Genomic DNA, 22,144 nt, shown 5'->3' on the forward strand with positions numbered 1-22,144 from the left:
CAACTGTTTAAAGGCACAGCCAACTTAGTGTATGTAAACTTCTGACCCACTGGATTTGTGATACACTGAATTATAAGTGAAATAATCGGTCTGTAAACAATTGTTGGAAAAATTACTTGTGTCATGCACAAAGTAGATGTCCTAACCGACTGCCAAAACTATAGTTTGTTAACAAGAAATGTGTGGAGGGGTTGACAAACAGGTTTTAATGACTCCAGCCTAAGTGGATGGAAACTTACGACTTCAACTGTATGTACCAGCTCACACTGGGAACCGATTTTCACTCTAGTACCCTTCCCTGGTGGTCTAGTGGTTAGGATTTGGCGCTCTCACCGCCGCGGCCCGGGTTCGATTCCCGGTCAGGGAACTACTCTTTTGCTACATGTTTACTTGTGCAACCTGTCACTATGAATATGGAAGGTTATCGCACATATGTACCAGCTCACACTGGGAACCGATTTGCACTCTAGTACCCTTCCCTGGTGGTCTAGTGGTTAGGATTCGGCGCTCTCACCGCCGCGGCCCGGGTTCGATTCCCGGTCAGGGAACTACTCTTTTGCTACATGTTTACTTGTGCAACCTGTCACTATGAATATGGAAGGTTATCGCACATATGTACCAGCTCACACTGGGAACCGATTTGCACTCTAGTACCCTTCCCTGGTGGTCTAGTGGTTAGGATTCGGCGCTCTCACCGCCGCGGCCCGGGTTCGATTCCCGGTAGTCTATGCTCCTTGTTTAGTTGTGCATCCTGTCACTATGAATTTAGTAGGTTGTTGCACATATGTACCACTTCAAATTGCAAACTGATTTGCCCTGCAGTGTCCTTCCCAGGTGTTCTAGTGGTGCACCAGACCCTCCTGCAGCAAAGCACCCCCAACATGATGCTGTGCTTCACGGTTGGGATGTGTTCTTTGGCTTGCGAGCCCTTTTCGATATAGGACTCGTTTGCCTGTGGATATAGACCATTTTGTACCTGTTTCCTCCAGCATCTTCACAAGGTCCTTTGCTGTAGTTCTGGGATGGATTTGCACTTTTCGACCCAAAGTACGTTCATCTCTAGGAGACAGAACGCGTCTCCTTCCTGAGCGGTATGACGCCTGCGTGGTCCCATGGTGTTTATACTTGCGTACTATTGTTTCTACAGATGAGCGAGGTACCTTCAGGCGTTTGGAAATTGCTCCCAAGGATGAACCAGATTTGTGGAGGTCTACATTTTTTTTCTGAGGTCTTGGCTGATTTCCTTTGGTTTTCCCATGGAGTCAAGCAAAGAGGCACTGAGTTTGAAGGTAGGCCTTGAAATACATCTACAGGTACACCTCCAATTGACTCAAAGGATGTCAATTAGCCTATCAGAAGCTTCTAAAGCCATGACATCATTTTCGGGAATTTTCCAAACTGTTTAAAGGCACAGCCAACTTAGTGTATGTAAACTTCTGACCCACTGGATTTGTGATACACTGAATTATAAGTGAAATAATCGGTCTGTAAACAATTGTTGGAAAAATTACTTGTGTCATGCACAAAGTAGATGTCCTAACCGACTGCCAAAACTATAGTTTGTTAACAAGAAATGTGTGGAGGGGTTGACAAACAGGTTTTAATGACTCCAGCCTAAGTGGATGGAAACTTACGACTTCAACTGTATGTACCAGCTCACACTGGGAACCGATTTCCACTCTAGTACCCTTCCCTGGTGGTCTAGTGGTTAGGATTCGGCGCTCTCACCGCCGCGGCCGGGGTTCGATTCCCGGTCAGGGAACTACTCTTTTGCTACATGTTTACTTGTGCAACCTGCCACTATGAATATGGAAGGTTATCGCACATATGTACCAGCTCACACTGGGAACCCGATTTGCACTCTAATACCCTTCCCTGGTGGTCTAGTGGTTAGGATTCGGCGCTCTCACCGCCGCGGCCCGGGTTCGATTCCCGGTAAAGGAAATAGTCTATGCTCCTTGTTTAGTTGTGCATCCTGTCACTATGAATTTAGTAGGTTGTTGCACATATGTACCACTTCAAATTGCAAACTGATTTGCCCTGCAGTGTCCTTCCCAGGTGTTCTAGTGGTGCACCAGACCCTCCTGCAGCAAAGCACCCCCAACATGATGCTGTGCTTCACGGTTTGGCTTGCGAGCCCTTTTCGATATAGGACTCGTTTGCCTGTGGATATAGACCATTTTGTACCTGTTTCCTCCAGCATCTTCACAAGGTCCTTTGCTGTAGTTCTGGGATGGATTTGCACTTTTCGACCCAAAGTACGTTCATCTCTAGGAGACAGAACGCGTCTCCTTCCTGAGCGGTATGACGCCTGCGTGGTCCCATGGTGTTTATACTTGCGTACTATTGTTTCTACAGATGAGCGAGGTACCTTCAGGCGTTTGGAAATTGCTCCCAAGGATGAACCAGATTTGTGGAGGTCTACATTTTTTTCTGAGGTCTTGGCTGATTTCCTTTGGTTTTCCCATGGAGTCAAGCAAAGAGGCACTGAGTTTGAAGGTAGGCCTTGAAATACATCTACAGGTACCACCAGGGAAGGGTACTCTTTTGCTACATGTTTACTTGTGCAACCTGTCACTATGAATATGGAAGGTTATCGCACATATGTACCAGCTCACACTGGGAACCGATTTGCACTCTAGTACCCTTCCCTGGTGGTCTAGTGGTTAGGATTCGGCGCTCTCACCGCCGCGGCCCGGGTTCGATTCCCGGTCAGGGAACTACTCTTTTGCTACATGTTTACTTGTGCAACCTGTCACTATGAATATGGAAGGTTATCGCACATATGTACCAGCTCACACTGGGAACCGATTTGCACTCTAGTACCCTTCCCTGGTGGTCTAGTGGTTAGGATTCGGTGCTCTCACCGCCGCGGCCTGGGTTCGATTCCCGGTAAAGGAAATAGTCTATGCTCCTTGTTTAGTTGTGCATCCTGTCACTATGAATTTAGTAGGTTGTTGCACATATGTACCACTTCAAATTGCAAACTGATTTGCCCTGCAGTGTCCTTCCCAGGTGTTCTAGTGGTGCACCAGACCCTCCTGCAGCAAAGCACCCCCAACATGATGCTGTGCTTCACGGTTGGGATGTGTTCTTTGGCTTGCGAGCCCTTTTCGATATAGGACTCGTTTGCCTGTGGATATAGACCATTTTGTACCTGTTTCCTCCAGCATCTTCACAAGGTCCTTTGCTGTAGTTCTGGGATGGATTTGCACTTTTCGACCCAAAGTACGTTCATCTCTAGGAGACAGAACGCGTCTCCTTCCTGAGCGGTATGACGCCTGCGTGGTCCCATGGTGTTTATACTTGCGTACTATTGTTTCTACAGATGAGCGAGGTACCTTCAGGCGTTTGGAAATTGCTCCCAAGGATGAACCAGATTTGTGGAGGTCTACATTTTTTTTCTGAGGTCTTGGCTGATTTCCTTTGGTTTTCCCATGGAGTCAAGCAAAGAGGCACTGAGTTTGAAGGTAGGCCTTGAAATACATCTACAGGTACACCTCCAATTGACTCAAAGGATGTCAATTAGCCTATCAGAAGCTTCTAAAGCCATGACATCATTTTCGGGAATTTTCCAAACTGTTTAAAGGCACAGCCAACTTAGTGTATGTAAACTTCTGACCCACTGGATTTGTGATACACTGAATTATAAGTGAAATAATCGGTCTGTAAACAATTGTTGGAAAAATTACTTGTGTCATGCACAAAGTAGATGTCCTAACCGACTGCCAAAACTATAGTTTGTTAACAAGAAATGTGTGGAGGGGTTGACAAACAGGTTTTAATGACTCCAGCCTAAGTGGATGGAAACTTACGACTTCAACTGTATGTACCAGCTCACACTGGGAACCGATTTTCACTCTAGTACCCTTCCCTGGTGGTCTAGTGGTTAGGATTCGGCGCTCTCACCGCCGCGGCCCGGGTTCGATTCCCGGTCAGGGAACTACTCTTTTGCTACATGTTTACTTGTGCAACCTGTCACTATGAATATGGAAGGTTATCGCACATATGTACCAGCTCACACTGGGAACCGATTTGCACTCTAGTACCCTTCCCTGGTGGTCTAGTGGTTAGGATTCGGCGCTCTTACCGCCGCGGCCCGGGTTCGATTCCCGGTCAGGGAACTACTCTTTTGCTACATGTTTACTTGTGCAACCTGTCACTATGAATATGGAAGGTTATCGCACATATGTACCAGCTCACACTGGGAACCGATTTGCACCCACGGCCCGGGTTCGATTCCCGGTAGTCTATGCTCCTTGTTTAGTTGTGCATCCTGTCACTATGAATTTAGTAGGTTGTTGCACATATGTACCACTTCAAATTGCAAACTGATTTGCCCTGCAGTGTCCTTCCCAGGTGTTCTAGTGGTGCACCAGACCCTCCTGCAGCAAAGCACCCCCAACATGATGCTGTGCTTCACGGTTTGGCTTGCGAGCCCTTTTCGATATAGGACTCGTTTGCCTGTGGATATAGACCATTTTGTACCTGTTTCCTCCAGCATCTTCACAAGGTCCTTTGCTGTAGTTCTGGGATGGATTTGCACTTTTCGACCCAAAGTACGTTCATCTCTAGGAGACAGAACGCGTCTCCTTCCTGAGCGGTATGACGCCTGCGTGGTCCCATGGTGTTTATACTTGCGTACTATTGTTTCTACAGATGAGCGAGGTACCTTCAGGCGTTTGGAAATTGCTCCCAAGGATGAACCAGATTTGTGGAGGTCTACATTTTTTTTCTGAGGTCTTGGCTGATTTCCTTTGGTTTTCCCATGGAGTCAAGCAAAGAGGCACTGAGGTTGAAGGTAGGCCTTGAAATACATCTACAGGTACACCTCCAATTGACTCAAAGGATGTCAATTAGCCTATCAGAAGCTTCTAAAGCCATGACATCATTTTCGGGAATTTTCCAAACTGTTTAAAGGCACAGCCAACTTAGTGTATGTAAACTTCTGACCCACTGGATTTGTGATACACTGAATTATAAGTGAAATAATCGGTCTGTAAACAATTGTTGGAAAAATTACTTGTGTCATGCACAAAGTAGATGTCCTAACCGACTGCCAAAACTATAGTTTGTTAACAAGAAATGTGTGGAGGGGTTGACAAACAGGTTTTAATGACTCCAGCCTAAGTGGATGGAAACTTACGACTTCAACTCTATGTACCAGCTCACACTGGGAACCGATTTTCACTCTAGTACCCTTCCCTGGTGGTCTAGTGGTTAGGATTCGGCGCTCTCACCGCCGCGGCCCGGGTTCGATTCCCGGTCAGGGAACTACTCTTTTGCTACATGTTTACTTGTGCAACCTGTCACTATGAATATGGAAGGTTATCGCACATATGTACCAGCTCACACTGGGAACCGATTTGCACTCTAGTACCCTTCCCTGGTGGTCTAGTGGTTAGGATTCGGCGCTCTCACCGCCGCGGCCCGGGTTCGATTCCCGGTCAGGGAACTACTCTTTTGCTACATGTTTACTTGTGCAACCTGCCACTATGAATATGGAAGGTTATCGCACATATGTACCAGCTCACACTGGGAACCCGATTTGCACTCTAGTACCCTTCCCTGGTGGTCTAGTGGTTAGGATTCGGCGCTCTCACCGCCGCGGCCCGGGTTCGATTCCCGGTCAGGGAACTACTCTTTTGCTACATGTTTACTTGTGCAACCTGTCACTATGAATATGGAAGGTTATCGCACATATGTACCAGCTCACAATGGGAACCGATTTGCACCCGCGGCCCGGGTTCGATTCCCGGTAGTCTATGCTCCTTGTTTAGTTGTGCATCCTGTCACTATGAATTTAGTAGGTTGTTGCACATATGTACCACTTCAAATTGCAAACTGATTTGCCCTGCAGTGTCCTTCCCAGGTGTTCTAGTGGTGCACCAGACCCTCCTGCAGCAAAGCACCCCCAACATGATGCTGTGCTTCACGGTTGGGATGTGTTCTTTGGCTTGCGAGCCCTTTTCGATATAGGACTCGTTTGCCTGTGGATATAGACCATTTTGTACCTGTTTCCTCCAGCATCTTCACAAGGTCCTTTGCTGTAGTTCTGGGATGGATTTGCACTTTTCGACCCAAAGTACGTTCATCTCTAGGAGACAGAACGCGTCTCCTTCCTGAGCGGTATGACGCCTGCGTGGTCCCATGGTGTTTATACTTGCGTACTATTGTTTCTACAGATGAGCGAGGTACCTTCAGGCGTTTGGAAATTGCTCCCAAGGATGAACCAGATTTGTGGAGGTCTACATTTTTTTTCTGAGGTCTTGGCTGATTTCCTTTGGTTTTCCCATGGAGTCAAGCAAAGAGGCACTGAGTTTGAAGGTAGGCCTTGAAATACATCTACAGGTACACCTCCAATTGACTCAAAGGATGTCAATTAGCCTATCAGAAGCTTCTAAAGCCATGACATCATTTTCGGGAATTTTCCAAACTGTTTAAAGGCACAGCCAACACTGAATTATAAGTGAAATAATCGGTCTGTAAACAATTGTTGGAAAAATTACTTGTGTCATGCACAAAGTAGATGTCCTAACCGACTGCCAAAACTATAGTTTGTTAACAAGAAATGTGTGGAGGGGTTGACAAACAGGTTTTAATGACTCCAGCCTAAGTGGATGGAAACTTACGACTTCAACTGTATGTACCAGCTCACACTGGGAACCGATTTCCACTCTAGTACCCTTCCCTGGTGGTCTAGTGGTTAGGATTCGGCGCTCTCACCGCCGCGGCCGGGGTTCGATTCCCGGTCAGGGAACTACTCTTTTGCTACATGTTTACTTGTGCAACCTGCCACTATGAATATGGAAGGTTATCGCACATATGTACCAGCTCACACTGGGAACCCGATTTGCACTCTAATACCCTTCCCTGGTGGTCTAGTGGTTAGGATTCGGCGCTCTCACCGCCGCGGCCCGGGTTCGATTCCCGGTAAAGGAAATAGTCTATGCTCCTTGTTTAGTTGTGCATCCTGTCACTATGAATTTAGTAGGTTGTTGCACATATGTACCACTTCAAATTGCAAACTGATTTGCCATGCAGTGTCCTTCCCAGGTGTTCTAGTGGTGCACCAGACCCTCCTGCAGCAAAGCACCCCCAACATGATGCTGTGCTTCACGGTTTGGCTTGCGAGCCCTTTTCGATATAGGACTCGTTTGCCTGTGGATATAGACCATTTTGTACCTGTTTCCTCCAGCATCTTCACAAGGTCCTTTGCTGTAGTTCTGGGATGGATTTGCACTTTTCGACCCAAAGTACGTTCATCTCTAGGAGACAGAACGCGTCTCCTTCCTGAGCGGTATGACGCCTGCGTGGTCCCATGGTGTTTATACTTGCGTACTATTGTTTCTACAGATGAGCGAGGTACCTTCAGGCGTTTGGAAATTGCTCCCAAGGATGAACCAGATTTGTGGAGGTCTACATTTTTTTTCTGAGGTCTTGGCTGATTTCCTTTGGTTTTCCCATGGAGTCAAGCAAAGAGGCACTGAGGTTGAAGGTAGGCCTTGAAATACATCTACAGGTACACCTCCAATTGACTCAAAGGATGTCAATTAGCCTATCAGAAGCTTCTAAAGCCATGACATCATTTTCGGGAATTTTCCAAACTGTTTAAAGGCACAGCCAACTTAGTGTATGTAAACTTCTGACCCACTGGATTTGTGATACACTGAATTATAAGTGAAATAATCGGTCTGTAAACAATTGTTGGAAAAATTACTTGTGTCATGCACAAAGTAGATGTCCTAACCGACTGCCAAAACTATAGTTTGTTAACAAGAAATGTGTGGAGGGGTTGACAAACAGGTTTTAATGACTCCAGCCTAAGTGGATGGAAACTTACGACTTCAACTGTATGTACCAGCTCACACTGGGAACCGATTTTCACTCTAGTACCCTTCCCTGGTGGTCTAGTGGTTAGGATTCGGCGCTCTCACCGCCGCGGCCCGGGTTCGATTCCCGGTCAGGGAACTACTCTTTTGCTACATGTTTACTTGTGCAACCTGTCACTATGAATATGGAAGGTTATCGCACATATGTACCAGCTCACACTGGGAACCGATTTGCACTCTAGTACCCTTCCCTGGTGGTCTAGTGGTTAGGATTCGGCGCTCTCACCGCCGCGGCCTGGGTTCGATTCCCGGTCAGGGAACTACTCTTTTGCTACATGTTTACTTGTGCAACCTGCCACTATGAATATGGAAGGTTATCGCACATATGTACCAGCTCACACTGGGAACCCGATTTGCACTCTAGTACCCTTCCCTGGTGGTCTAGTGGTTAGGATTCGGCGCTCTCACCGCCGCGGCCCGGGTTCGATTCCCGGTCAGGGAACTACTCTTTTGCTACATGTTTACTTGTGCAACCTGTCACTATGAATATGGAAGGTTATCGCACATATGTACCAGCTCACAATGGGAACCGATTTGCACCCGCGGCCCGGGTTCGATTCCCGGTAGTCTATGCTCCTTGTTTAGTTGTGCATCCTGTCACTATGAATTTAGTAGGTTGTTGCACATATGTACCACTTCAAATTGCAAACTGATTTGCCCTGCAGTGTCCTTCCCAGGTGTTCTAGTGGTGCACCAGACCCTCCTGCAGCAAAGCACCCCCAACATGATGCTGTGCTTCACGGTTGGGATGTGTTCTTTGGCTTGCGAGCCCTTTTCGATATAGGACTCGTTTGCCTGTGGATATAGACCATTTTGTACCTGTTTCCTCCAGCATCTTCACAAGGTCCTTTGCTGTAGTTCTGGGATGGATTTGCACTTTTCGACCCAAAGTACGTTCATCTCTAGGAGACAGAACGCGTCTCCTTCCTGAGCGGTATGACGCCTGCGTGGTCCCATGGTGTTTATACTTGCGTACTATTGTTTCTACAGATGAGCGAGGTACCTTCAGGCGTTTGGAAATTGCTCCCAAGGATGAACCAGATTTGTGGAGGTCTACATTTTTTTTCTGAGGTCTTGGCTGATTTCCTTTGGTTTTCCCATGGAGTCAAGCAAAGAGGCACTGAGGTTGAAGGTAGGCCTTGAAATACATCTACAGGTACACCTCCAATTGACTCAAAGGATGTCAATTAGCCTATCAGAAGCTTCTAAAGCCATGACATCATTTTCGGGAATTTTCCAAACTGTTTAAAGGCACAGCCAACTTAGTGTATGTAAACTTCTGACCCACTGGATTTGTGATACACTGAATTATAAGTGAAATAATCGGTCTGTAAACAATTGTTGGAAAAATTACTTGTGTCATGCACAAAGTAGATGTCCTAACCGACTGCCAAAACTATAGTTTGTTAACAAGAAATGTGTGGAGGGGTTGACAAACAGGTTTTAATGACTCCAGCCTAAGTGGATGGAAACTTACGACTTCAACTGTATGTACCAGCTCACACTGGGAACCGATTTTCACTCTAGTACCCTTCCCTGGTGGTCTAGTGGTTAGGATTCGGCGCTCTCACCGCCGCGGCCCGGGTTCGATTCCCGGTCAGGGAACTACTCTTTTGCTACATGTTTACTTGTGCAACCTGTCACTATGAATATGGAAGGTTATCGCACATATGTACCAGCTCACACTGGGAACCGATTTGCACTCTAGTACCCTTCCCTGGTGGTCTAGTGGTTAGGATTCGGCGCTCTCACCGCCGCGGCCCGGGTTCGATTCCTGGTCAGGGAACTACTCTTTTGCTACATGTTTACTTGTGCAACCTGTCACTATGAATATGGAAGGTTATCGCACATATGTACCAGCTCACACTGGGAACCGATTTGCACCCGCGGCCCGGGTTCGATTCCCGGTAGTCTATGCTCCTTGTTTAGTTGTGCATCCTGTCACTATGAATTTAGTAGGTTGTTGCACATATGTACCACTTCAAATTGCAAACTGATTTGCCCTGCAGTGTCCTTCCCAGGTGTTCTAGTGGTGCACCAGACCCTCCTGCAGCAAAGCACCCCCAACATGATGCTGTGCTTCACGGTTGGGATGTGTTCTTTGGCTTGCGAGCCCTTTTCGATATAGGACTCGTTTGCCTGTGGATATAGACCATTTTGTACCTGTTTCCTCCAGCATCTTCACAAGGTCCTTTGCTGTAGTTCTGGGATGGATTTGCACTTTTCGACCCAAAGTACGTTCATCTCTAGGAGACAGAACGCGTCTCCTTCCTGAGCGGTATGACGCCTGCGTGGTCCCATGGTGTTTATACTTGCGTACTATTGTTTCTACAGATGAGCGAGGTACCTTCAGGCGTTTGGAAATTGCTCCCAAGGATGAACCAGATTTGTGGAGGTCTACATTTTTTTAGGATTCGGCGCTCTCACCGCCGCGGCCCGGGTTCGATTCCTGGTCAGGGAACTACTCTTTTGCTACATGTTTACTTGTGCAACCTGTCACTATGAATATGGAAGGTTATCGCACATATGTACCAGCTCACACTGGGAACCGATTTGCACCCGCGGCCCGGGTTCGATTCCCGGTAGTCTATGCTCCTTGTTTAGTTGTGCATCCTGTCACTATGAATTTAGTAGGTTGTTGCACATATGTACCACTTCAAATTGCAAACTGATTTGCCCTGCAGTGTCCTTCCCAGGTGTTCTAGTGGTGCACCAGACCCTCCTGCAGCAAAGCACCCCCAACATGATGCTGTGCTTCACGGTTGGGATGTGTTCTTTGGCTTGCGAGCCCTTTTCGATATAGGACTCGTTTGCCTGTGGATATAGACCATTTTGTACCTGTTTCCTCCAGCATCTTCACAAGGTCCTTTGCTGTAGTTCTGGGATGGATTTGCACTTTTCGACCCAAAGTACGTTCATCTCTAGGAGACAGAACGCGTCTCCTTCCTGAGCGGTATGACGCCTGCGTGGTCCCATGGTGTTTATACTTGCGTACTATTGTTTCTACAGATGAGCGAGGTACCTTCAGGCGTTTGGAAATTGCTCCCAAGGATGAACCAGATTTGTGGAGGTCTACATTTTTTTTCTGAGGTCTTGGCTGATTTCCTTTGGTTTTCCCATGGAGTCAAGCAAAGAGGCACTGAGTTTGAAGGTAGGCCTTGAAATACATCTACAGGTACACCTCCAATTGACTCAAAGGATGTCAATTAGCCTATCAGAAGCTTCTAAAGCCATGACATCATTTTCGGGAATTTTCCAAACTGTTTAAAGGCACAGCCAACTTAGTGTATGTAAACTTCTGACCCACTGGATTTGTGATACACTGAATTATAAGTGAAATAATCGGTCTGTAAACAATTGTTGGAAAAATTACTTGTGTCATGCACAAAGTAGATGTCCTAACCGACTGCCAAAACTATAGTTTGTTAACAAGAAATGTGTGGAGGGGTTGACAAACAGGTTTTAATGACTCCAGCCTAAGTGGATGGAAACTTACGACTTCAACTGTATGTACCAGCTCACACTGGGAACCGATTTTCACTCTAGTACCCTTCCCTGGTGGTCTAGTGGTTAGGATTCGGCGCTCTCACCGCCGTGGCCCGGGTTCGATTCCGGGTCAGGGAACTACTCTTTTGCTACATGTTTACTTGTGCAACCTGTCACTATGAATATGGAAGGTTATCGCACATATGTACCAGCTCACACTGGGAACCGATTTGCACTCTAGTACCCTTCCCTGGTGGTCTAGTGGTTAGGATTCGGCGCTCTCACCGCCACGGCCCGGGTTCGATTCCCGGTCAGGGAAATAGTCTATGCTCCTTGTTTACTTGTGCAACCTGTCACTATGAATTTAGTAGGTTGTTGCACATATGTACCACTTCAAATTGCAAACTGATTTGCCCTGCAGTGTCCTTCCCAGGTGTTCTAGTGGTGCACCAGACCCTCCTGCAGCAAAGCACCCCCAACATGATGCTGTGCTTCACGGTTGGGATGTGTTCTTTGTTTCTACAGATGAGCGAGGTACCTTCAGGCGTTTGGAAATTGCTCCCAAGGATGAACCAGATTTGTGGAGGTCTACATTTTTTTTCTGAGGTCTTGGCTGATTTCCTTTGGTTTTCCCATGGAGTCAAGCAAAGAGGCACTGAGTTTGAAGGTAGGCCTTGAAATACATCTACAGGTACACCTCCAATTGACTAAAAGGATGTCAATTAGCCTATCAGAAGCTTCTAAAGCCATGACATCATTTTCGGGAATTTTCCAAACTGTTTAAAGGCACAGCCAACTTAGTGTATGTAAACTTCTGACCCACTGGATTTGTGATACACTGAATTATAAGTGAAATAATCGGTCTGTAAACAATTGTTGGAAAAATTACTTGTGTCATGCACAAAGTAGGTGTCCTAACCGACTGCCAAAACTATAGTTTGTTAACAAGAAATGTGTGGAGGGGTTGACAAACAGGTTTTAATGACTCCAGCCTAAGTGGATGGAAACTTACGACTTCAACTGTATGTACCAGCTCACACTGGGAACCGATTTTCACTCTAGTACCCTTCCCTGGTGGTCTAGTGGTTAGGATTCGGCGCTCTCACCGCCGTGGCCCGGGTTCGATTCCGGGTCAGGGAACTACTCTTTTGCTACATGTTTACTTGTGCAACCTGTCACTATGAATATGGAAGGTTATCGCACATATGTACCAGCTCACACTGGGAACCGATTTGCACTCTAGTACCCTTCCCTGGTGGTCTAGTGGTTAGGATTCGGCGCTCTCACCGCCGTGGCCCGGGTTCGATTCCCGGTCAGGGAAATAGTCTATGCTCCTTGTTTACTTGTGCAACCTGTCACTATGAATTTAGTAGGTTGTTGCACATATGTACCACTTCAAATTGCAAACTGATTTGCCCTGCAGTGTCCTTCCCAGGTGTTCTAGTGGTGCACCAGACCCTCCTGCAGCAAAGCACCCCCAACATGATGCTGTGCTTCACGGTTGGGATGTGTTCTTTGTTTCTACAGATGAGCGAGGTACCTTCAGGCGTTTGGAAATTGCTCCCAAGGATGAACCAGATTTGTGGAGGTCTACATTTTTTTTCTGAGGTCTTGGCTGATTTCCTTTGGTTTTCCCATGGAGTCAAGCAAAGAGGCACTGAGTTTGAAGGTAGGCCTTGAAATACATCTACAGGTACACCTCCAATTGACTCAAAGGATGTCAATTAGCCTATCAGAAGCTTCTAAAGCCATGACATCATTTTCGGGAATTTTCCAAACTGTTTAAAGGCACAGCCAACTTAGTGTATGTAAACTTCTGACCCACTGGATTTGTGATACACTGAATTATAAGTGAAATAATCGGTCTGTAAACAATTGTTGGAAAAATTACTTGTGTCATGCACAAAGTAGATGTCCTAACCGACTGCCAAAACTATAGTTTGTTAACAAGAAATGTGTGGAGGGGTTGACAAACAGGTTTTAATGACTCCAGCCTAAGTGGATGGAAACTTACGACTTCAACTGTATGTACCAGCTCACACTGGGAACCGATTTTCACTCTAGTACCCTTCCCTGGTGGTCTAGTGGTTAGGATTCGGCGCTCTCACCGCCGTGGCCCGGGTTCGATTCCGGGTCAGGGAACTACTCTTTTGCTACATGTTTACTTGTGCAACCTGTCACTATGAATATGGAAGGTTATCGCACATATGTACCAGCTCACACTGGGAACCGATTTGCACTCTAGTACCCTTCCCTGGTGGTCTAGTGGTTAGGATTCGGCGCTCTCACCGCCGTGGCCCGGGTTCGATTCCCGGTCAGGGAAATAGTCTATGCTCCTTGTTTACTTGTGCAACCTGTCACTATGAATTTAGTAGGTTGTTGCACATATGTACCACTTCAAATTGCAAACTGATTTGCCCTGCAGTGTCCTTCCCAGGTGTTCTAGTGGTGCACCAGACCCTCCTGCAGCAAAGCACCCCCAACATGATGCTGTGCTTCACGGTTGGGATGTGTTCTTTGGCTTGCGAGCCCTTTTCGATATAGGACTCGTTTGCCTGTGGATATAGACCATTTTGTACCTGTTTCCTCCAGCATCTTCACAAGGTCCTTTGCTGTAGTTCTGGGATGGATTTGCACTTTTCGACCCAAAGTACGTTCATCTCTAGGAGACAGAACGCGTCTCCTTCCTGAGCGGTATGACGCCTGCGTGGTCCCATGGTGTTTATACTTGCGTACTATTGTTTCTACAGATGAGCGAGGTACCTTCAGGCGTTTGGAAATTGCTCCCAAGGATGAACCAGATTTGTGGAGGTCTACATTTTTTTTCTGAGGTCTTGGCTGATTTCCTTTGGTTTTCCCATGGAGTCAAGCAAAGAGGCACTGAGTTTGAAGGTAGGCCTTGAAATACATCTACAGGTACACCTCCAATTGACTCAAAGGATGTCAATTAGCCTATCAGAAGCTTCTAAAGCCATGACATCATTTTCGGGAATTTTCCAAACTGTTTAAAGGCACAGCCAACTTAGTGGATGTAAACTTCTGACCCACTGGATTTGTGATACACTGAATTATAAGTGAAATAATCGGTCTGTAAACAATTGTTGGAAAAATTACTTGTGTCATGCACAAAGTAGATGTCCTAACCGACTGCCAAAACTATAGTTTGTTAACAAGAAATGTGTGGAGGGGTTGACAAACAGGTTTTAATGACTCCAGCCTAAGTGGATGGAAACTTACGACTTCAACTGTATGTACCAGCTCACACTGGGAACCGATTTTCACTCTAGTACCCTTCCCTGGTGGTCTAGTGGTTAGGATTCGGCGCTCTCACCGCCGCGGCCCGGGTTCGGTTCCCGGTCAGGGAACTACTCTTTTGCTACATGTTTACTTGTGCAACCTGTCACTATGAATATGGAAGGTTATCGCACATATGTACCAGCTCACACTGGGAACCGATTTGCACTCTAGTACCCTTCCCTGGTGGTCTAGTGGTTAGGATTCGGCGCTCTCACCGCCGCGCCCGGGTTCGATTCCCGGTCAGGGAACTACTCTTTTGCTACATGTTTACTTGTGCAACCTGTCACTATGAATATGGAAGGTTATCGCACATATGTACCAGCTCACACTGGGAACCGATTTGCACTCTAGTACCCTTCCCTGGTGGTCTAGTGGTTAGGATTCGGCGCTCTCACCGCCGCGGCCCGGGTTCGATTCCCGGTAAAGGAAATAGTCTATGCTCCTTGTTTAGTTGTGCATCCTGTCACTATGAATTTAGTAGGTTGTTGCACATATGTACCACTTCAAATTGCAAACTGATTTGCCCTGCAGTGTCCTTCCCAGGTGTTCTAGTGGTGCACCAGACCCTCCTGCAGCAAAGCACCCCCAACATGATGCTGTGCTTCACGGTTGGGATGTGTTCTTTGGCTTGCGAGCCCTTTTCGATATAGGACTCGTTTGCCTGTGGATATAGACCATTTTGTACCTGTTTCCTCCAGCATCTTCACAAGGTCCTTTGCTGTAGTTCTGGGATGGATTTGCACTTTTCGACCCAAAGTACGTTCATCTCTAGGAGACAGAACGCGTCTCCTTCCTGAGCGGTATGACGCCTGCGTGGTCCCATGGTGTTTATACTTGCGTACTATTGTTTCTACAGATGAGCGAGGTACCTTCAGGCGTTTGGAAATTGCTCCCAAGGATGAACCAGATTTGTGGAGGTCTACATTTTTTTTCTGAGGTCTTGGCTGATTTCCTTTGGTTTTCCCATGGAGTCAAGCAAAGAGGCACTGAGTTTGAAGGTAGGCCTTGAAATACATCTACAGGTACACCTCCAATTGACTCAAAGGATGTCAATTAGCCTATCAGAAGCTTCTAAAGCCATGACATCATTTTCGGGAATTTTCCAAACTGTTTAAAGGCACAGCCAACTTAGTGTATGTAAACTTCTGACCCACTGGATTTGTGATACACTGAATTATAAGTGAAATAATCGGTCTGTAAACAATTGTTGGAAAAATTACTTGTGTCATGCACAAAGTAGATGTCCTAACCGACTGCCAAAACTATAGTTTGTTAACAAGAAATGTGTGGAGGGGTTGACAAACAGGTTTTAATGACTCCAGCCTAAGTGGATGGAAACTTACGACTTCAACTGTATGTACCAGCTCACACTGGGAACCGATTTTCACTCTAGTACCCTTCCCTGGTGGTCTAGTGGTTAGGATTCGGCGCTCTCACCGCCCTGTCACTATGAATTTAGTAGGTTGTTGCACATATGTACCACTTCAAATTGCAAACTGATTTGCCCTGCAGTGTCCTTCCCAGGTGTTCTAGTGGTGCACCAGACCCTCCTGCAGCAAAGCACCCCCAACATGATGCTGTGCTTCACGGTTGGGATGTGTTCTTTGGCTTGCGAGCCCTTTTCGATATAGGACTCGTTTGCCTGTGGATATAGACCATTTTGTACCTGTTTCCTCCAGCATCTTCACAAGGTCCTTTGCTGTAGTTCTGGGATGGATTTGCACTTTTCGACCCAAAGTACGTTCATCTCTAGGAGAGAGAACGCGTCTCCTTCCTGAGCGGTATGACGCCTGCGTGGTCCCATGGTGTTTATACTTGCGTACTATTGTTTCTACAGATGAGCGAGGTACCTTCAGGCGTTTGGAAATTGCTCCCAAGGATGAACCAGATTTGTGGAGGTCTACATTTTTTTTCTGAGGTCTTGGCTGATTTCCTTTGGTTTTCCCATGGAGTCAAGCAAAGAGGCACTGAGTTTGAAGGTAGGCCTTGAAATACATCTACAGGTACACCTCCAATTGACTCAAAGGATGTCAATTAGCCTATCAGAAGCTTCTAAAGCCATGACATCATTTTCGGGAATTTTCCAAACTGTTTAAAGGCACAGCCAACTTAGTGTATGTAAACTTCTGACCCACTGGATTTGTGATACACTGAATTATAAGTGAAATAATCGGTCTGTAAACAATTGTTGGAAAAATTACTTGTGTCATGCACAAAGTAGATGTCCTAACCGACTGCCAAAACTATAGTTTGTTAACAAGAAATGTGTGGAGGGGTTGACAAACAGGTTTTAATGACTCCAGCCTAAGTGGATGGAAACTTACGACTTCAACTGTATGTACCAGCTCACACTGGGAACCGATTTTCACTCTAGTACCCTTCCCTGGTGGTCTAGTGGTTAGGATTCGGTGTTCTCACCGCCGCGGCCCGGGTTCGATTCCCGGTCAGGGAACTACTCTTTTGGAAACATGTTTACTTGTGCAACCTGTCACTATGAATATGAAAGGTTATCGCACATATGTACCAGCTCACACTGGGAACCGATTTGCACTCTAGTACCCTTCCCTGGTGGTCTAGTGGTTAGGATTCGGCGCTCTCACCGCCGCGGCCCGGGTTCGATTCCCGGTCAGGGAACTACTCTTTTGCTACATGTTTACTTGTGCAACCTGTCACTATGAATATGGAAGGTTATCGCACATATGTACCAGCTCACACTGGGAACCGATTTGCACTCTAGTACCCTTCCCTGGTGGTCTAGTGGTTAGGATTCGGCGCTCTCACCGCCGCGGCCCGGGTTCGATTCCCGGTAAAGGAAATAGTCTATGCTCCTTGTTTAGTTGTGCATCCTGTCACTATGAATTTAGTAGGTTGTTGCACATATGTACCACTTCAAATTGCAAACTGATTTGCCCTGCAGTGTCCTTCCTAGGTGTTCTAGTGGTGCACCAGACCCTCCTGCAGCAAAGCACCCCCAACATGATGCTGTGCTTCACGGTTGGGATGTGTTCTTTGGCTTGCGAGCCCTTTTCGATATAGGACTCGTTTGCCTGTGGATATAGACCATTTTGTACCTGTTTCCTCCAGCATCTTCACAAGGTCCTTTGCTGTAGTTCTGGGATGGATTTGCACTTTTCGACCCAAAGTACGTTCATCTCTAGGAGACAGAACGCGTCTCCTTCCTGAGCGGTATGACGCCTGCGTGGTCCCATGGTGTTTATACTTGCGTACTATTGTTTCTACAGATGAGCGAGGTACCTTCAGGCGTTTGGAAATTGCTCCCAAGGATGAACCAGATTTGTGGAGGTCTACATTTTTTTTCTGAGGTCTTGGCTGATTTCCTTTGGTTTTCCCATGGAGTCAAGCAAAGAGGCACTGAGTTTGAAGGTAGGCCTTGAAATACATCTACAGGTACACCTCCAATTGACTCAAAGGATGTCAATTAGCCTATCAGAAGCTTCTAAAGCCATGACAACTTAGTGTATGTAAACTTCTGACCCACTGGATTTGTGATACACTGAATTATAAGTGAAATAATCGGTCTGTAAACAATTGTTGGAAAAATTACTTGTGTCATGCACAAAGTAGATGTCCTAACCGACTGCCAAAACTATAGTTTGTTAACAAGAAATGTGTGGAGGGGTTGACAAACAGGTTTTAATGACTCCAGCCTAAGTGGATGGAAACTTACGACTTCAACTGTATGTACCAGCTCACACTGGGAACCGATTTTCACTCTAGTACCCTTCCCTGGTGGTCTAGTGGTTAGGATTCGGCGCTCTCACCGCCCTGTCACTATGAATTTAGTAGGTTGTTGCACATATGTACCACTTCAAATTGCAAACTGATTTGCCCTGCAGTGTCCTTCCCAGGTGTTCTAGTGGTGCACCAGACCCTCCTGCAGCAAAGCACCCCCAACATGATGCTGTGCTTCACGGTTGGGATGTGTTCTTTGGCTTGCGAGCCCTTTTCGATATAGGACTCGTTTGCCTGTGGATATAGACCATTTTGTACCTGTTTCCTCCAGCATCTTCACAAGGTCCTTTGCTGTAGTTCTGGGATGGATTTGCACTTTTCGACCCAAAGTACGTTCATCTCTAGGAGACAGAACGCGTCTCCTTCCTGAGCGGTATGACGCCTGCGTGGTCCCATGGTGTTTATACTTGCGTACTATTGTTTCTACAGATGAGCGAGGTACCTTCAGGCGTTTGGAAATTGCTCCCAAGGATGAACCAGATTTGTGGAGGTCTACATTTTTTTTCTGAGGTCTTGGCTGATTTCCTTTGGTTTTCCCATGGAGTCAAGCAAAGAGGCACTGAGTTTGAAGGTAGGCCTTGAAATACATCTACAGGTACACCTCCAATTGACTCAAAGGATGTCAATTAGCCGATCAGAAGCTTCTAAAGCCATGACATCATTTTCGGGAATTTTCCAAACTGTTTAAAGGCACAGCCAACTTAGTGTATGTAAACTTCTGACCCACTGGATTTGTGATACACTGAATTATAAGTGAAATAATCGGTCTGTAAACAATTGTTGGAAAAATTACTTGTGTCATGCACAAAGTAGATGTCCTAACCGACTGCCAAAACTATAGTTTGTTAACAAGAAATGTGTGGAGGGGTTGACAAACAGGTTTTAATGACTCCAGCCTAAGTGGATGGAAACTTACGACTTCAACTGTATGTACCAGCTCACACTGGGAACCGATTTTCACTCTAGTACCCTTCCCTGGTGGTCTAGTGGTTAGGATTCGGCGTTCTCACCGCCGCGGCCCGGGTTCGATTCCTGGTCAGGGAACTCCTCTTTTGCTACATGTTTACTTGTGCAACCTGTCACTATGAATATAGAAGGTTATCGCACATATGTACCAGCTCACACTGGGAACCGATTTGCACTCTAGTACCCTTCCCTGGTGGTCTAGTGGTTAGGATTCGGCGCTCTCACCGCCGCGGCCCGGGTTCGATTCCCGGTCAGGGAACTACTCTTTTGCTACATGTTTACTTGTGCAACCTGTCACTATGAATATGGAAGGTTATCGCACATATGTACCAGCTCACACTGGGAACCGATTTGCACTCTAGTACCCTTCCCTGGTGGTCTAGTGGTTAGGATTCGGCGCTCTCACCGCCGCGGCCCGGGTTCGATTCCCGGTAAAGGAAATAGTCTATGCTCCTTGTTTAGTTGTGCATCCTGTCACTATGAATTTAGTAGGTTGTTGCACATATGTACCACTTCAAATTGCAAACTGATTTGCCCTGCAGTGTCCTTCCCAGGTGTTCTAGTGGTGCACCAGACCCTCCTGCAGCAAAGCACCCCCAACATGATGCTGTGCTTCACGGTTGGGATGTGTTCTTTGGCTTGCGAGCCCTTTTCGATATAGGACTCGTTTGCCTGTGGATATAGACCATTTTGTACCTGTTTCCTCCAGCATCTTCACAAGGTCCTTTGCTGTAGTTCTGGGATGGATTTGCACTTTTCGACCCAAAGTACGTTCATCTCTAGGAGACAGAACGCGTCTCCTTCCTGAGCGGTATGACGCCTGCGTGGTCCCATGGTGTTTATACTTGCGTACTATTGTTTCTACAGATGAGCGAGGTACCTTCAGGCGTTTGGAAATTGCTCCCAAGGATGAACCAGATTTGTGGAGGTCTACATTTTTTTTCTGAGGTCTTGGCTGATTTCCTTTGGTTTTCCCATGGAGTCAAGCAAAGAGGCACTGAGTTTGAAGGTAGGCCTTGAAATACATCTACAGGTACACCTCCAATTGACTCAAAGGATGTCAATTAGCCTATCAGAAGCTTCTAAAGCCATGACATCATTTTCGGGAATTTTCCAAACTGTTTAAAGGCACAGCCAACTTAGTGTATGTAAACTTCTGACCCACTGGATTTGTGATACACTGAATTATAAGTGAAATAATCGGTCTGTAAACAATTGTTGGAAAAATTACTTGTGTCATGCACAAAGTAGATGTCCTAACCGACTGCCAAAACTATAGTTTGTTAACAAGAAATGTGTGGAGGGGTTGACAAACAGGTTTTAATGACTCCAGCCTAAGTGGATGGAAACTTACGACTTCAACTGTATGTACCAGCTCACACTGGGAACCGATTTTCACTCTAGTACCCTTCCCTGGTGGTCTAGTGGTTAGGATTCGGCGCTCTCACCGCCCTGTCACTATGAATTTAGTAGGTTGTTGCACATATGTACCACTTCAAATTGCAAACTGATTTGCCCTGCAGTGTCCTTCCCAGGTGTTCTAGTGGTGCACCAGACCCTCCTGCAGCAAAGCACCCCCAACATGATGCTGTGCTTCACGGTTGGGATGTGTTCTTTGGCTTGCGAGCCCTTTTCGATATAGGACTCGTTTGCCTGTGGATATAGACCATTTTGTACCTGTTTCCTCCAGCATCTTCACAAGGTCCTTTGCTGTAGTTCTGGGATGGATTTGCACTTTTCGACCCAAAGTACGTTCATCTCTAGGAGACAGAACGCGTCTCCTTCCTGAGCGGTATGACGCCTGCGTGGTCCCATGGTGTTTATACTTGCGTACTATTGTTTCTACAGATGAGCGAGGTACCTTCAGGCGTTTGGAAATTGCTCCCAAGGATGAACCAGATTTGTGGAGGTCTACATTTTTTTTCTGAGGTCTTGGCTGATTTCCTTTGGTTTTCCCATGGAGTCAAGCAAAGAGGCACTGAGTTTGAAGGTAGGCCTTGAAATACATCTACAGGTACACCTCCAATTGACTCAAAGGATGTCAATTAGCCGATCAGAAGCTTCTAAAGCCATGACATCATTTTCGGGAATTTTCCAAACTGTTTAAAGGCACAGCCAACTTAGTGTATGTAAACTTCTGACCCACTGGATTTGTGATACACTGAATTATAAGTGAAATAATCGGTCTGTAAACAATTGTTGGAAAAATTACTTGTGTCATGCACAAAGTAGATGTCCTAACCGACTGCCAAAACTATAGTTTGTTAACAAGAAATGTGTGGAGGGGTTGACAAACAGGTTTTAATGACTCCAGCCTAAGTGGATGGAAACTTACGACTTCAACTGTATGTACCAGCTCACACTGGGAACCGATTTTCACTCTAGTACCCTTCCCTGGTGGTCTAGTGGTTAGGATTCGGCGTTCTCACCGCCGCGGCCAGGGTTCGATTCCTGGTCAGGGAACTCCTCTTTTGCTACATGTTTACTTGTGCAACCTGTCACTATGAATATAGAAGGTTATCGCACATATGTACCAGCTCACACTGGGAACCGATTTGCACTCTAGTACCCTTCCCTGGTGGTCTAGTGGTTAGGATTCGGCGCTCTCACCGCCGCGGCCCGGGTTCGATTCCCGGTCAGGGAACTACTCTTTTGCTACATGTTTACTTGTGCAACCTGTCACTATGAATATGGAAGGTTATCGCACATATGTACCAGCTCACACTGGGAACCGATTTGCACTCTAGTAC

General features: G+C 46.4%; 34 non-coding genes across 34 annotated transcripts; all 34 read left to right on the forward strand.

Moving 5' to 3' along the window:
• The first annotated feature begins 295 nt into the window (after nucleotides 1–295).
• Nucleotides 296–367, forward strand: trnae-cuc. The gene has a single exon. It is a non-coding gene; the product is annotated as a tRNA-Glu (tRNA).
• A 109-nt stretch (nucleotides 368–476) lies between these two features.
• On the forward strand, nucleotides 477–548 carry trnae-cuc. The gene has a single exon. It is a non-coding gene; the product is annotated as a tRNA-Glu (tRNA).
• Nucleotides 549–1,690: 1,142 nt separating this feature from the next.
• On the forward strand, nucleotides 1,691–1,762 carry trnae-cuc. Its single transcript has one exon. It is a non-coding gene; the product is annotated as a tRNA-Glu (tRNA).
• Nucleotides 1,763–1,872: 110 nt separating this feature from the next.
• trnae-cuc lies at nucleotides 1,873–1,944 on the forward strand. The gene has a single exon. It is a non-coding gene; the product is annotated as a tRNA-Glu (tRNA).
• Nucleotides 1,945–2,648: 704 nt separating this feature from the next.
• On the forward strand, nucleotides 2,649–2,720 carry trnae-cuc. Its single transcript has one exon. It is a non-coding gene; the product is annotated as a tRNA-Glu (tRNA).
• A 1,151-nt stretch (nucleotides 2,721–3,871) lies between these two features.
• trnae-cuc lies at nucleotides 3,872–3,943 on the forward strand. The gene has a single exon. It is a non-coding gene; the product is annotated as a tRNA-Glu (tRNA).
• Nucleotides 3,944–4,052: 109 nt separating this feature from the next.
• Nucleotides 4,053–4,124, forward strand: trnak-cuu. The gene has a single exon. It is a non-coding gene; the product is annotated as a tRNA-Lys (tRNA).
• Nucleotides 4,125–5,202: 1,078 nt separating this feature from the next.
• On the forward strand, nucleotides 5,203–5,274 carry trnae-cuc. Its single transcript has one exon. It is a non-coding gene; the product is annotated as a tRNA-Glu (tRNA).
• Nucleotides 5,275–5,383: 109 nt separating this feature from the next.
• On the forward strand, nucleotides 5,384–5,455 carry trnae-cuc. The gene has a single exon. It is a non-coding gene; the product is annotated as a tRNA-Glu (tRNA).
• Nucleotides 5,456–5,565: 110 nt separating this feature from the next.
• Nucleotides 5,566–5,637, forward strand: trnae-cuc. Its single transcript has one exon. It is a non-coding gene; the product is annotated as a tRNA-Glu (tRNA).
• Nucleotides 5,638–6,688: 1,051 nt separating this feature from the next.
• trnae-cuc lies at nucleotides 6,689–6,760 on the forward strand. Its single transcript has one exon. It is a non-coding gene; the product is annotated as a tRNA-Glu (tRNA).
• Nucleotides 6,761–6,870: 110 nt separating this feature from the next.
• trnae-cuc lies at nucleotides 6,871–6,942 on the forward strand. Its single transcript has one exon. It is a non-coding gene; the product is annotated as a tRNA-Glu (tRNA).
• Nucleotides 6,943–7,899: 957 nt separating this feature from the next.
• Nucleotides 7,900–7,971, forward strand: trnae-cuc. The gene has a single exon. It is a non-coding gene; the product is annotated as a tRNA-Glu (tRNA).
• Nucleotides 7,972–8,080: 109 nt separating this feature from the next.
• trnae-cuc lies at nucleotides 8,081–8,152 on the forward strand. The gene has a single exon. It is a non-coding gene; the product is annotated as a tRNA-Glu (tRNA).
• A 110-nt stretch (nucleotides 8,153–8,262) lies between these two features.
• On the forward strand, nucleotides 8,263–8,334 carry trnae-cuc. The gene has a single exon. It is a non-coding gene; the product is annotated as a tRNA-Glu (tRNA).
• A 1,091-nt stretch (nucleotides 8,335–9,425) lies between these two features.
• On the forward strand, nucleotides 9,426–9,497 carry trnae-cuc. Its single transcript has one exon. It is a non-coding gene; the product is annotated as a tRNA-Glu (tRNA).
• A 109-nt stretch (nucleotides 9,498–9,606) lies between these two features.
• On the forward strand, nucleotides 9,607–9,678 carry trnae-cuc. The gene has a single exon. It is a non-coding gene; the product is annotated as a tRNA-Glu (tRNA).
• Nucleotides 9,679–11,444: 1,766 nt separating this feature from the next.
• trnae-cuc lies at nucleotides 11,445–11,516 on the forward strand. Its single transcript has one exon. It is a non-coding gene; the product is annotated as a tRNA-Glu (tRNA).
• A 109-nt stretch (nucleotides 11,517–11,625) lies between these two features.
• trnae-cuc lies at nucleotides 11,626–11,697 on the forward strand. The gene has a single exon. It is a non-coding gene; the product is annotated as a tRNA-Glu (tRNA).
• Nucleotides 11,698–12,446: 749 nt separating this feature from the next.
• trnae-cuc lies at nucleotides 12,447–12,518 on the forward strand. The gene has a single exon. It is a non-coding gene; the product is annotated as a tRNA-Glu (tRNA).
• A 109-nt stretch (nucleotides 12,519–12,627) lies between these two features.
• Nucleotides 12,628–12,699, forward strand: trnae-cuc. Its single transcript has one exon. It is a non-coding gene; the product is annotated as a tRNA-Glu (tRNA).
• A 749-nt stretch (nucleotides 12,700–13,448) lies between these two features.
• On the forward strand, nucleotides 13,449–13,520 carry trnae-cuc. Its single transcript has one exon. It is a non-coding gene; the product is annotated as a tRNA-Glu (tRNA).
• Nucleotides 13,521–13,629: 109 nt separating this feature from the next.
• Nucleotides 13,630–13,701, forward strand: trnae-cuc. Its single transcript has one exon. It is a non-coding gene; the product is annotated as a tRNA-Glu (tRNA).
• Nucleotides 13,702–14,671: 970 nt separating this feature from the next.
• Nucleotides 14,672–14,743, forward strand: trnae-cuc. The gene has a single exon. It is a non-coding gene; the product is annotated as a tRNA-Glu (tRNA).
• Nucleotides 14,744–14,852: 109 nt separating this feature from the next.
• On the forward strand, nucleotides 14,853–14,923 carry trnae-cuc. The gene has a single exon. It is a non-coding gene; the product is annotated as a tRNA-Glu (tRNA).
• Nucleotides 14,924–15,032: 109 nt separating this feature from the next.
• trnae-cuc lies at nucleotides 15,033–15,104 on the forward strand. Its single transcript has one exon. It is a non-coding gene; the product is annotated as a tRNA-Glu (tRNA).
• Nucleotides 15,105–17,055: 1,951 nt separating this feature from the next.
• Nucleotides 17,056–17,127, forward strand: trnae-cuc. Its single transcript has one exon. It is a non-coding gene; the product is annotated as a tRNA-Glu (tRNA).
• A 110-nt stretch (nucleotides 17,128–17,237) lies between these two features.
• trnae-cuc lies at nucleotides 17,238–17,309 on the forward strand. The gene has a single exon. It is a non-coding gene; the product is annotated as a tRNA-Glu (tRNA).
• Nucleotides 17,310–17,418: 109 nt separating this feature from the next.
• trnae-cuc lies at nucleotides 17,419–17,490 on the forward strand. Its single transcript has one exon. It is a non-coding gene; the product is annotated as a tRNA-Glu (tRNA).
• A 1,910-nt stretch (nucleotides 17,491–19,400) lies between these two features.
• trnae-cuc lies at nucleotides 19,401–19,472 on the forward strand. Its single transcript has one exon. It is a non-coding gene; the product is annotated as a tRNA-Glu (tRNA).
• Nucleotides 19,473–19,581: 109 nt separating this feature from the next.
• On the forward strand, nucleotides 19,582–19,653 carry trnae-cuc. Its single transcript has one exon. It is a non-coding gene; the product is annotated as a tRNA-Glu (tRNA).
• Nucleotides 19,654–19,762: 109 nt separating this feature from the next.
• trnae-cuc lies at nucleotides 19,763–19,834 on the forward strand. Its single transcript has one exon. It is a non-coding gene; the product is annotated as a tRNA-Glu (tRNA).
• A 1,951-nt stretch (nucleotides 19,835–21,785) lies between these two features.
• trnae-cuc lies at nucleotides 21,786–21,857 on the forward strand. Its single transcript has one exon. It is a non-coding gene; the product is annotated as a tRNA-Glu (tRNA).
• A 109-nt stretch (nucleotides 21,858–21,966) lies between these two features.
• On the forward strand, nucleotides 21,967–22,038 carry trnae-cuc. The gene has a single exon. It is a non-coding gene; the product is annotated as a tRNA-Glu (tRNA).
• The last annotated feature ends 106 nt before the right edge of the window (nucleotides 22,039–22,144 follow it).

The sequence above is a fragment of the Oncorhynchus mykiss genome, chromosome 19 (genome assembly GCF_013265735.2).
Source record: "Oncorhynchus mykiss isolate Arlee chromosome 19, USDA_OmykA_1.1, whole genome shotgun sequence".
NCBI lineage: Eukaryota > Metazoa > Chordata > Actinopteri > Salmoniformes > Salmonidae > Oncorhynchus > Oncorhynchus mykiss.